The 13,413-nt window shown below is 36.8% G+C and overlaps 1 protein-coding gene across 1 annotated transcript in view; it reads right to left on the bottom strand.

Moving 5' to 3' along the window:
- LOC125226289 (protein FAM107B) overlaps window positions 1-13,413 on the bottom strand; it is a 53,412-nt gene that overhangs the window by 19,619 nt on the left and 20,380 nt on the right. The window lies entirely within an intron of this gene.

The following is a 13,413-nucleotide window of genomic DNA, read 5'->3' on the forward strand; positions in this document are numbered from 1 at the left end:
GTAGATTCCAGATGAAAACATTCTTTATTGCGATAAAATCACAAGGACACTTCAAGAATGGAATATTGTTCATGCTTGAGCTAACTTGACACCACACACGATTTGTTGGATTAATAACATTTATAGGACGTGTGTTTTTGTTAAGTATAACTTCATTCGGCGTAGTGTAAAAACAAACTGATATTTAATTCTAGCTAAGTAGGGAAGGTCGTCCTTATAATGTGGGGAAGGTAAACTGTATATTTTCCTATTAGTATTTTATATAGCTCTTCAATAGGGTTTAAGATTGTGATTTTGTTTTTAAACCCGAAGCAATCAATAAATTCAATATTTAAGTCAATATGTTGTAGAAAAAACTAGAAAACAAAGGTTTAATACCTGGGCAATCAATAAAAGGTTATTTTACTGATCTATGGTACTCGAATGAGGTTACGACTGAGGCTCCGTATTGATTTAATGCACATACATGCATGACGTTCAAAGTATGTATGCGCCTCAACCTAAAGCGTAGGTTTAAAATTGTATTCGCCTGCCATAAATCAGAGAAAGAATGCATGAAGACATCGACTTTACAATACAGGTATATTAAAAATATATAAGATCCTTTAAAGGTAATACCGGTTTATACAGACGTTTGCTAATAATGACTAACATAATGACATCATCTTATGTTACCTACATATTTTGCGCATATGCTCCACTCTAAAAGGATCTTTGCGAACATATCTCTTGGCGCGCGCCCAAAATACAAGCAGAAATCCATTAGGTGGCTTCACGCAAATGCATGGCAAGCATTTCCATAGTTCATCTTTCTTGCGTAACACCAGAAGTAGTTTGATTTGAACTGTTATTGACAGGTTGAAAATAGGTTCCTCGGGGTTGTGACCTCGTTTGTTTCGACTGTGATTGCAGTTCCTGTAAACTCAGGCTAATAAGCGTGGCGTGGCCTCACTTCCGCGCCTCGCTTCGAAATCTGAGCATTATTACACAGCGACTCGTCACGGGTACAATTGCAATTGCAACCCCTGCAGTGCAATGATTGTGTTTCACCGCTCTTTCCCGCTCGTTATCGCGGGCAGCCACGGCCTCGTTTCTGGCACTTTAGATAAACGGAAACGGCAGAGTTATGAATTTTTAAATTCATTTTGTTCACGAGCTCGTGCCGGGCGGGCACCGGGCACCAAGTTTAAAAAGTTTAAGCCCGCTGCGGCCTCGGAACTCGAGCAAGAGAAGATAATTTATAACTAAAACATAAACAACTTTATTATGATTAAGTACCAACTAATAACAGGTACAATCAATCAATTACAATTATTTTATTAATATAGTTCTATAAACATATATCGAAGTATTTGTATTGAATAAGGAATTTGTTAAATATCATTGACATGCTTGTGTGTTTGTTACCTCCTCCTCCTAAACGGCTGAACCGATGGGGATGAAATTTTGTGTGCTTATTATAGTTCCTCTCAAGTAACAATTTCTGGTCCTATAGTGGTCGAGGACACCAAATTAAATCACACTAAATGGTCCTATAAATAGTCTATATTGGTACTGTAGAGCCGATTTGGCGCAATTATGCAGCCATTTAGTGATATAATAGGCCTATAGCAGCAGCGCCGGCCCGCGCACTCGATCAGGGTAGAGCGAGATATAGTTTTGGCGCCCCCTTTAAACTTATTGGGGGGGTTCGATGCCAAAATGCTCATAGATTCGTTGTATCCATCTGAAACGTCACAACCATTTGACTAGGCAACTAAAATATTTCACATAAACATGCATCGATAGAAATTAAAGCGCGAGCGAATCGAGCGCGAAAATTTTTACTATTATTTATGGGGGGGCTTGATTCTATAACAGTCCCTGTCTTTCATAGGACAAACGTACGGGTTAATGCTTTCCTGTGCGGCGTCATCATTGAAGTTCACTAGAACAAGAACAAATGGCTGTGATGAAACAAAAGAGGCCAAAGACCAAGCTCTGGCAGACCAAGAAACTGATAACAGTCGGATTTGAGCTTAAGTTCAGAGCCAAGGCAAGGCATGGGAGAGATAAGCACATTGCAACAATGGCCAACTTGGACAGACATGGAAAAGTCGAGAAGTTCGACACTAATTGCAGAAGAGCAAAGCTTGGAATTAAATACTTAGGTTAATTAAGCTCTCATATTATTCGGCCTTTAGCTTATTTTGGGGTATTTAGATTTGGGTTATTAGAAGTGCGTTTATCATCACGCTTACATAATTGCGCCTCTGTGAGACGTTTTGCGCCTTTGGCTTTAGAGGAACTAAGCTTTGAATTCTGGATGAACACTGAGCGTTTGGATGGCGACGTAACATTATCTTTGTCGTTCGGCCTCGCAACAATGTGGTTCGTCAAGAGCTACATTAGAAACGTCTTTCGCGGCGCCCTAGCAACAGGAGCAACAGCTCCCACCTTATGAATGTTGTACATGGTGGCATTGTGGTGCAACTTTGCAGATAATCTGAATCACAATACCAAATCTTTCGGCGCCTAGAGCGACCGCTCCACTCGCTCTACCCTTAATCCGGCCCTGTATAGCAGTATCATCCGTGACGTTTAAGGTCTATAATGGTGATGTAATGATGACTATTGTGCTAATTTGTTGACATAGAGGACACAGTAACGCTATTATAGTATCAATGTATGCTATAGTAGCATTTGAGATTCCGTTATACAGGTTATTTTGTTCTATAATAGCAGTTGCCGTCCCTTTTAATGCGAAATTTCTAAAATAATTTAATGTGTGTAATATTTAACAAAAACTGTTCTAAACGAGGAACTTAACGAAAAGTGGCGTGTGAACTTGTGAAGTTTAGTGTCAATTAACATAATTTGGATTTCATATACTTCCATCATTAGTGCAAAAAGGTATGCGATGGAAATTTTACCGTTAAAAGAATATTAGTTTAATGGAGTATTTTAAATGCGCCCTCGATTTATACATGTTTTGAATAAAATAAATAAATATAATTTAATACAATAAAATTATTGGCACCATAGTTTCTACTATGGATCCAAGAAGTAAAACATACGCTTTTATAGTTCGACTATATCACTTATCATACGCATTCACTGCCATAAGCCTGCCATTGTGGATTCAATTAGGGTTGCATGAGAATTTAACTATGATCCAGTTTAACTTATAAGTTCTTTATATAGAAAACAATACTTGTTTTCAATGTTTTACTATAGAAAGATCTTTTAAACAGTATTAATAAATGTTGTTTTCTTTTTAGTATGACAAATCTAAACTACAATTGGTCGCTATGTGTACCTATTTTTAAAGTTAATTTCTAGAAAAACACTGTACGGAACCAGATACCGCATCTTTGGCCTGATTTCATAATTACGATGTATAAACACCATAAAGCAGCCTTTTAAGGTCAAAATTGTCATTTAAAAGTAATCGTTTTCTACTCTTATATATCTGATTTGGTTTATAAAACATATAGTAAACTCAGCTATAACGCTATTGTGTTTTAAAAGAGATACCGAAATCATTATTCAACAGGTCTGTGATATTTAAAGAGTCATTGTGGCGTATACGGCGATGAGATATAAAAGGCATTAGAAAACGACTATAACCTTTTCAAAGCTATATAAACGTATCCTGAAAACTTCATTATAAAAATAGCTCTATAATGGTATTCATATCACTACTATACAGTGTTAAATACTATAGCAGTGTTTTCCAAAGCCACTATATCCCAAAATAGTGGTATAGTTAGGTTTTAAATCTGTTAAAACACAACTACTAAAAATACTATAAGCGGCTTGTTGGTAACCTTAATAGCGCAAATTGATTGCATAACAGTGATTTCTAACACCATTATACAGTAATATTGTTCTATAATAGTCATATTTGATCCTGTTATAGACCAGACCTATAGCGGCTCTATAAAATGGTGATATAAACGTTTACATCACTTCCTAATAACACCTTTTAGCTGTATAACGCAACAACTATAGCGGCTTGTCGGGAACCTTAGTAGCGCAAATTGCTTGCATAGCAGTGATTCCTAACACTATTATACAATAATATAGACCTATAGTAGTCATATTTGATCCTGTTATAGACCAGGCCTATAGCGGCTCTATAAAATGGTGATATAAACGTTTACATCACTTCCTAATAACACCTTTTAGCGGTACAAGCTTATATAGCTAAAAGGTGTTACTGGAGGCTTTTATACGACAGGCGGTCACGCGAAAACCTTTATACGACATCTATAGTAGCTTTTAGCGTCGAAAACCAGAATTATAGCACTAAAATGTTACTTGCTGTTTGTTTGGTAAAGCCTACTATCTAGCCGAAGTCACATAGAAGGCATTATTACAGTCCGAATTCAAAGCAAGTGTTAATTAAAATCACACATGGACGTGGCGCTTGTTTAACTAAGTACAAACTAAAGTATAAGTATCCCATAAATAAAAATAAAAAAAAGTAACTGACCGGTCAAGTGACTTATTGCACCCTTTAAATACGGATGCAACTACCTGGCGTTTTGCAAAGCTGTGACCTCATTGGCTAATGAATTTGAATTTGTCTGTCCACCGTGTTTAAGTTAAGTAAGTTATTTGAATACTTAGTGGGCCTAAAACATCTGGGGAATACAACTTTTTAATTGAATGTGGTAAATAACACATGATATATGGAATATTTGGAATCTCTGTTAACATTTTAATATTAGTTAGTCAAATATATATATTTATTTTAGTAGAAAAATATATTTCAGTCATGTAAATTAAGAATAATCTTTAATTTCATAGATTATTTTTTATACCCGCTCATTTGGGTAGATACGGGTAAATACCGGGTAGATTGGGTAGATATGGGTATTTTCCCGGTATTTACCCGTCAGCGCCCATCTCTAATTACAATTATATACAAAATACGAACTATTTACTATTTAGGTACGATTAGTACCTATCGTTTATTACAATTTTTCTATAACCTATTCGGTAATTCTGTATTCGGCAATAGTATATCAAATTAGATGCACAAAATGTTAGCATTCATAAATATTCTGGCAAGCAATGACCTTAATGTAGCAAAGCAGGTCATATTGTAAGCTCACATCTTACCTATGTGTGATATAAGACAAATTTACATAATGTGCCGGCGCCAACTGCCTCTGTGTCACATTTTGTTATCAAATAACATCTACTGCCGTGTTAAACGTTTATTAAGACAGGCTTTTAGGTAATTTTGTAGATACGTAATTTGAAAAATAAATAAAGTAACTTTATTAGACACTGTTGAAGTATGTATCTAGGTACTGATTTACATCATATCTTCTATACTTAGGGTTAGCACACGATTAGCGCGATATTATGTCGCCGCGACATATACTACCCTCCCTTGTGCCATTAATACAGAAAAAGACGTTTGATTCGAGATACTGTCGAGCTAATCATGTGTTAGCCCTGCTGTATCTTTATTCCCCAATAATTCGTCTCTTTGGTACAATGACATGACCTGCTTTTAATTCTGAGGTAGTCTTCAAAACAGTAAACCGTGGTATTACGTGCATACGTTTCTTTTGTCACAGTTTGCCGCGATGACCCAGCGTTCTGGACCCATAAGCGAGTGCGTTATGTCATTCAAAGTACTCTTGGATACGTGCGTAGTTTGTCTAATATTATAATAAGTAACATGGTTTTTATGAGTTGGTGATTTACCTAGCCGAATGGCGGCGATGAATTCAGCTTAAATTTTATGGTGCTCTTCAGACGGAGGGATTTGTGCGTTCCATGACGTCAAGCCATCACCAGCATAAAATAAATATAACTAAGCGTAAAGATGACTATTTACAGTATTTACCTATACCTAAGGTCACTTGTAAGGCATGTTCACCATCTTAAGAAATACAAGGAAATTTTTATTTAGTCCAACTTGCCAACATACCTTACCGTAAGGACATTTTTGACCTCAAACAGTGTTCATTTTCCCTTAGAATTACGTAAAAGTAGAAAATTCCATTTAAAAACTAATGAAATTCGCTTCAAGTGTTTAACAACTCATTAGCGCGGTTATTACATGATACGATTAGTAGCGACATTCGCACGAACCGCTAATGTAGCCATAATCCAGGAAATATACCTTTACGGACACTACACATACCGGATGTTGACAGCATTTACTCGTGAAATTACCCCTAATGTGGCTCAGGCAGATAAATATTTAGAGCTATAAAGGTATTTTCACTTAATTACCCATAGACGCTGCTAATAATGGGATAGTTAACGAAATAAAACAATCATTAGGGCGCTTTAAATGCGTTTCATGATATTAAAAACAATACATAACATAAGTTTATTTGTAGTTAGTAGATATATATATTTACGTTGTTACTAGAAAAACAATGTTTAGGCAATAACCGTTTTAACAATAATATAATTATCACTATGTATTTGGATAACTTAGATTTAATGTATATTGTAGTGCCCTACAGGGTTTCATAGCTGAACAAACGAAGCAATAATAGTTATTTGCAGGGAGCGTACATTTCATGCCGATGACATTAATCTGACGTCACGCTCCGTATAGGGTGATCCCAAATAGTTTTAATGAAATAAAACTATGGAAACGGATTAAATCGCGTATAATGAATTTAAAATACATCCCGACGTTTCGAACTCTTTACAGCGTTCGTGGTCAACGGGTGACTGAGGAAAAATTAAAATGTGCAAAAGCTACCCACTTACAAGAAATATTAACGAACCATGACCACAAATAATCTAGATTTCTAAGGCAGGTTCACACACTATTAATAAAGCTAGTTATACAATATTCAAAAAATTTTTTACCATTACTCTGTTAAAAAATAATTAACCAATTAATCAATTAATTAATTAATTAATGAGTAACTATCGCGGTAACCGAAGACAATATTAATAATTTACAATAAAACAATTTGTGATCACCCTATATGGAGCGTGACGTCAAATTGATGTCATCGTTATTTTTAACCGAGTGTGGAATTGCAACACGAACCGAGTGTGGATTCTAGGGTTGAACTACGAACTAGCGAATGGATTCTATGGTTGAACCACGAGCGAAGCGAATGGTTCTAAAATGGTCGAACCACGAGCGAAGCTAGTAGTTCAAAAATAGAATCCTGAGCGTAGAGAGTGTTGCAATACACACGAGGTAAAATAACTTTGCATCCCGTGTGTAACACTTAACTTTTCACCTCACTAAAGCGAGGAAACACGCATTAAAAACAACTGGAACATAATTGCACAGAAATAAGTCAATTTGCGTTCATTACAATTTCCACGATGAACCGACAAAAGTTTCAAATTAAGAATCAAGAAGAAAAATCTATTTGGGTGCGTTCCGTTTCACGCGTTTTGAGAATGCAATGTTACTTAAGGTGCGTTCTGAATAAGTACAATGGAAAAAACCCCCGAGTCAAAAATACAATTTCTTGTATCCGTTCGGGAGCTACGATGCCACAGACAGACACACACACAGACAGACAAACAGACAGACAGACAGACAGACAGATTTCAAGTGTTGGTTATGGTAAAATAATGTTATAAAATTGTTTGAATTTTATGTTTTCAGTCGGATACAATTCGATATGAAATTATTTTTACGTTCGCATCACATGATTTGTTAAGACAATTAAAATTTAAGCACAGGGAGAAAATTGTCCTGTCTCGGGCATGCCTTTACAAAAAATTATATTTAAAAAAGTAACTAATGACACGTTCGGATTTCAAATATTCTTTGCACTCTTGTGGATAAAATGCGATTTTGCTATCTGTTTTTCAAGAATAAAAAAGTCCTTTCCGAGCTAGTGAGGTGAAAAGATACTTACTGATTACTGATTAAAAAAATATATACCGAATTTATAATTGTTTTTGTTCTAAAAAAATGTGTTAATTTTGTTGAAATTTCAAGGCGTTAAAATACGGTTTCATACGCTGATTAGCAGATGGAATTGAGAAGATGAAGAGATAATAAGGTCCCAATGTCATTAGGTAGCGGTCTCAACTACTGCATAGTAGAGTATTAATATGACTGGTCGATATTCTTGTGTTTACAAAGTTACAAGGAGCGCCCTTGAAAGGATATGGTACGCAGTAGGCCCGTTTATTGAACCAGCAGCCTGTGAAGGTCGCGTCGCCTGCGTACAGGGGCAAGTCCTTTTCAAGGCCCTGGCCCTGGCTGAATTGCGGGGGAAAATTCTATTGGACAATGTATTTCAGGAGCGTTTAGGTGTCCTTGATAGTATAGTAGATGAGGTTTCGTAAATGGCTCTTATCAAAGTTGATTTAAGGATTAAGTGCTCGTAAAGGCATTGTAGAATCTAGAATTATCTTTTCAGATAAGCGAGGCGCCTCTCGACAACACCAACACATTACGGCATGTTGCGGCGTAATAAATAACCTTTTCACCGCTAGGAAGTTTTTGAAACGTCTCGTAAATATGTAGTTAAAGCAATAGCCCAGTGTCCATTTATGAAATTGAAATCATTCATCACCATTCCGATATCGTTAGTAAGAAAGCATTCCGTCGTTATCGCCATGCCAGCACGCATACAATCTGCACGCAGCTCATTTGAAAAATCGATGCCAATCGCCTGACCCCTGACCTACGGATATATTTAGCTCATCCAGCTATATTACCTGGGCAAGGTCGCTCTGGCTCGTTTGCTAAAACAATTGACGTCAGACCAGAAGGTTGCCATGTTAAATCTACCGAGTTAATCCGCTAAACGCCGGAAATAGGTATGCCAAGTGTTCAAGCCTTAAGCCTTTCAATTTACTTAATTATGAGGTTTTATTTCCAACGTTTTCTGTGTGTACGAGGCAAAGGGAAAATGTTCAAGTAGAAACAGGAGTGTGGAGCACTCGACTCTCTTTAAGAGATGGGATGCCTTTGAATACTTTGCCTACAAGTTTTCCTCACAGTTTTCTGTATGGGAGCTCTTATGCCGTATTCCTCTATTCAGAGAGCTGCGGGTTCCGCGCCAGCTCTACATTTCCTCTTTTTATTACCGTGCCTAATACAAACTGGGAGACTATTGTGACAAGATAGCTTGTTTACTTTAGCAACCTAATAAGCCTGTGTACACAAGGTAACGGAGAACAATATGGCATCGCACAACAAAAAATAAAACAATAGATTCATTTGCAAAGTCCATTGTTGTATCACTAATGAATCTAATGATCTTTCCTGCACATGCAAATAAAGTGGTTAACGAAGGGGAGATTGATCATGACGTTCTTACTTCACAAATGAGTTATAGTCTTCAATTTCAGTACTTCCAGTAAGTGACCGACCGACCTTAACGAATGTATGTGCTCGTATGAGTAGGTATTTCAAAATACATGAGAAATAAAATGAATGTCTACAATACTATTACATTCTATGTACATGAAAATAAATAAAGTTGTTGATTTGCAGACAAAACTATTCATATTCAAAGCGATTAAAAGCATAGTCACCACATTTGATAACAAAAGCCGTCAGTCGATGTCCAGGTCCACACACAAAAGAGGGATTATACGTCCATTATCCTGTCTCGGCCAGATTTATTGCTGAACTCCCTTTAATTTTAATCATCGACTCAATAAAGCTTTTACGTGAAAGCATTTGAAAGCTTTTTAGAAGTTCTTGTTTTTTATCGATAAAGTAATGTAGTCGATGTAAAAACAAATATGACTGTATTATTCTCATTATACGACATTTGCCTCTAACATTACTTTTTTTTATGAACGCGCTTTGATCGAAATATTTGACCCCGGAGAGGCCAATTGTGGCGAATGTTCACAATAAAAATGTTTTTTGTTTATGTTATTGTTAGTCACAAATACAGCTCTTTGAATGTAGGGCATTACGCTCCCAAAGGACATTCGTGACTTTATGAAAAGAGTTGAGCGACAGAGCACGCACGTACTACGGCAGGCTTCAAAGTCTGTGATCAATTTAACACCTTATCGTTCTGTGAATTGGTGCATTCAACCTGCCGTAGCATTTTACGTGTTATTGCGACAAAGTACTACAGTGCACAGTTACCGAGGCCGACTGTACTAAAAAGCGGTACAATAGGAAATCTGTGTTAATTGAATTGCTCTATCTGTCTGCGGCAATCGACAATAACGAGTGGGATTTATGTTCGGGTTTACGCAATAGCAAGCCACCATTATTTGGTTTCACAATGCGCCATACCCGCCTAATTGATACGTGTTTATAACACGATATGGCCGAATCTAATCTACGCTGCAGCTATACCATCAGCATCTAGTAAGTCAAATCAATAATTTTGGTGTAAATAATCACTGATATTTAAAATTGATAAGAATTAAAATTTGCGTAAATTTGTTGCATCCATCCTCAACGAGGTCCAGATAGGATCGAATACGAAAAATTATAAACAACATATTAATACCTCTTGACATATCATAGGAAAGTAGGGGTAGTTCCTGCGATTGGTAGCTTTGGTTTTCCCTCAATACAATCGATGTAGCTACCACTGTGGGTGATAACTTCCCTGGGAATAACCCAAATAGCACATGCGTGTAGCGATAGCACGTTGCGTCATTTGAAAAGCTCCGACCTAAATCCAGAAATTGACTGACATTCCGGAGCAGAACTGACCACAACACAATAGACGAAGAAAGCGTTACGACGTGTTGTAATAGTTACCTGTTCTCGGTAAAATATTAGGTTTAGGTCCTTACTCTCTGAAGTAAGGTAAGTTTCTAAATACATAATCTACACAAGTTGGTATCCGTAGTTCCATTATTTAACAGGCTACTGTCTAAATCCAGAGATTTAGTTTAAACATGTCTAAACAGGCGTGACCATTAGACAATAAACCGATGAGTTTATATATCTAGACGAAGAAATGAAAGTGTTACGTTACAGATTATTGCTTCGGCTTACAATTCCCTAGGCACGTGCCTACTGGGGTTAGAAGTTTATTGCTCGTAACTTATTATGGCTGGGGAACACTTTTGAAATACTGTACATGAGCTACTGCATAACGAGTAGGTAATAAATATGTGCATACAATTTATTCAGAGTTTAAGGCGAGTGTTCGCCTCCGCCGGCAAACCGCTATGACAGCAGCGGCACAGATTAATAATAAGTTCTACTAATGGAAAAGCCGTGCAGGCCACTGGGCTTAGAACAATTCCGCGTCAGCCGCCTGGTTCTCGAAGCTGTTCTAAATAGGAATATTACTGACAGCCCAACCAAAGAATTCTTCTACTGTTATGTTCTTTTTCTTTTCAGTGTATCCCCTGGTTTGCCTGAAGCACACGGCAGCTGACGCCATATACGCAAGGAGAATAACAGCATAGAACGGCTTGGCAACAGTGATGACGTGCGCAATCAGCGTTAGAGTCAAGCCAATCCCCCGTGGATGCTCCCGCTCAATCAATAAGCCACTTCCTCATGCGGGTGTACGGATCAGTTAACGTGATGACAGTTATGACTTCAAATACGTTCCCGTGGGCTCTCCACTGGGGTCAAATAATTCGACCAAAGATGCACTGAGAAAGCCTGCACAGCGAATGGGACCAATGGAACTAATAGGACATTATTGTTTTAAATTAGTGAACCAGCCTTTTACTATTTAGGTCATATTTCTTTGTTTTATTGTAGAATTAAAAAGACATTAAGTTCATGAATTATGCGGGTTTGAGGTTAGGTGAAGTTTTGTAATTGTAATTGGTTCTAAAGTGGATTACTAACAATTAAATATCACATGTTAAGTCATGTCGTAATCACGTCATCATTGTGTCTCATGTACAGTCGACTAAAAAGAGATGTCATATCCACTTTTTCACCTTATTATTACCTTACATCTCTTTGTAGTCGACTGTACATGATGATTTTATCATTTTCCTAATCAAGCAATTAGCAATAGAACAAGAGAATAGAACAAAACCAACGATATTTTTAATTTTAGTCTATTTATTTATAGCAATTCGAAAATAAAAAAATTAATATATTACCCTATTCCATTATTCAGGACTTTTATATAGATCGGATAGAGCCTCACTTTTACAATACCTATCGCAAATGTGGATCACAAGCCGCTAGTGTTTCAAAATAACTGGGGTGTGACTGGAAAGGGTTGAGGGCGATAAGGGGACGTCCCCATTTGATCCGTGCACTAGCCACCCTCGCAACTCGAAAACGTAACATGAGCTAAAGTTATGCATGTCTCATGTTACTTTTATTATGGACTTTTAACGTGACAGACAACTACTCTTTAAAATTTTGATTAAAGTACTGATTGTCATGCGCTGGCCAATATACAATTAAAAATGTTTTTTGCGAGTACTGAGTTATTGATACGACGGTTCCGTATAATTCTATAGATTCTAGTTTAAGGAGATTTAATATCGGTAACACGAATTTTTAAAACTCGTTTTACACACAATTTATTATTCGTTGTATCTAATTGCGAAACATTTTCTATTGTTATAAATTACGTGTATTAATAAAAGGGTGTACGTGTGATTTTTCATGGGTAAATTCGTACTTAGTAATTAAAATCAACATAATTTCAGAATTTTACGAAAGTCAGAGTTATCGTATACAAACATGTTGTACCTAAGGAAAAGGCACCCGGCATTCTCAGCTGACCGTAGTTCGTAAACATTCCGACGAAGACATTTAGCTAGGGAATTTATCCAACCGCAGGGAACGATTTGGGGGAAAACTGGGGCACAAAGCAAGTTAGTTTGTATTTACACGGAATATTATAGCCCTCTTAAATGATGCAGATGATGCTGCTAAAAGATATAGAATACGATTTAATTAAAAAAAAAATGTTTTGCTAACCCAACCATTTTGAATTCTATGCCACTGTAGAACCTTTTCACGGTAAACGTGCACGTGACTTCTATCATCTATGGCAAAGAAAGCACGGTGTCAATAAGACAGTGTTCTAACTTGGCCCTGGATTTAAATTGGTTTACGGTCAGCCTTTACATATGGACCCCTAAAAACGATAATGACCCCTCTCGCTGGACATGTAATTTGCATAACACTGTCAGGATTAATTTGAAATACGAGACTATTAGGCGCGCTCGCTATTCAGGCACTCTCAGATAGACACGATCGTAATAATCCCTATCTTTATCAGCTTAATGAATTCAAATAAACGATAAGACTAAAATGGCGAGAAATGTTTATCAAATTCAAATTCTTGTCTAAGCATGGATTAAAGATGCCGATTTGCAATTATTCCGATAGCTATTAATTATCTCTTCAATTAATCTTTAAATACGTACACGTAGAGGCATTAGGAATTCGAATAGCATTTTTACTGTTAAATAGTACATCGGTAGTTTTATTTGTCAATCAGTAAGGATTGACGAGGACTACCAGACGAATGGCTTCGACCCCAATATCAT

The sequence above is a fragment of the Leguminivora glycinivorella genome, chromosome 5, assembly GCF_023078275.1.
Source record: "Leguminivora glycinivorella isolate SPB_JAAS2020 chromosome 5, LegGlyc_1.1, whole genome shotgun sequence".
NCBI lineage: Eukaryota > Metazoa > Arthropoda > Insecta > Lepidoptera > Tortricidae > Leguminivora > Leguminivora glycinivorella.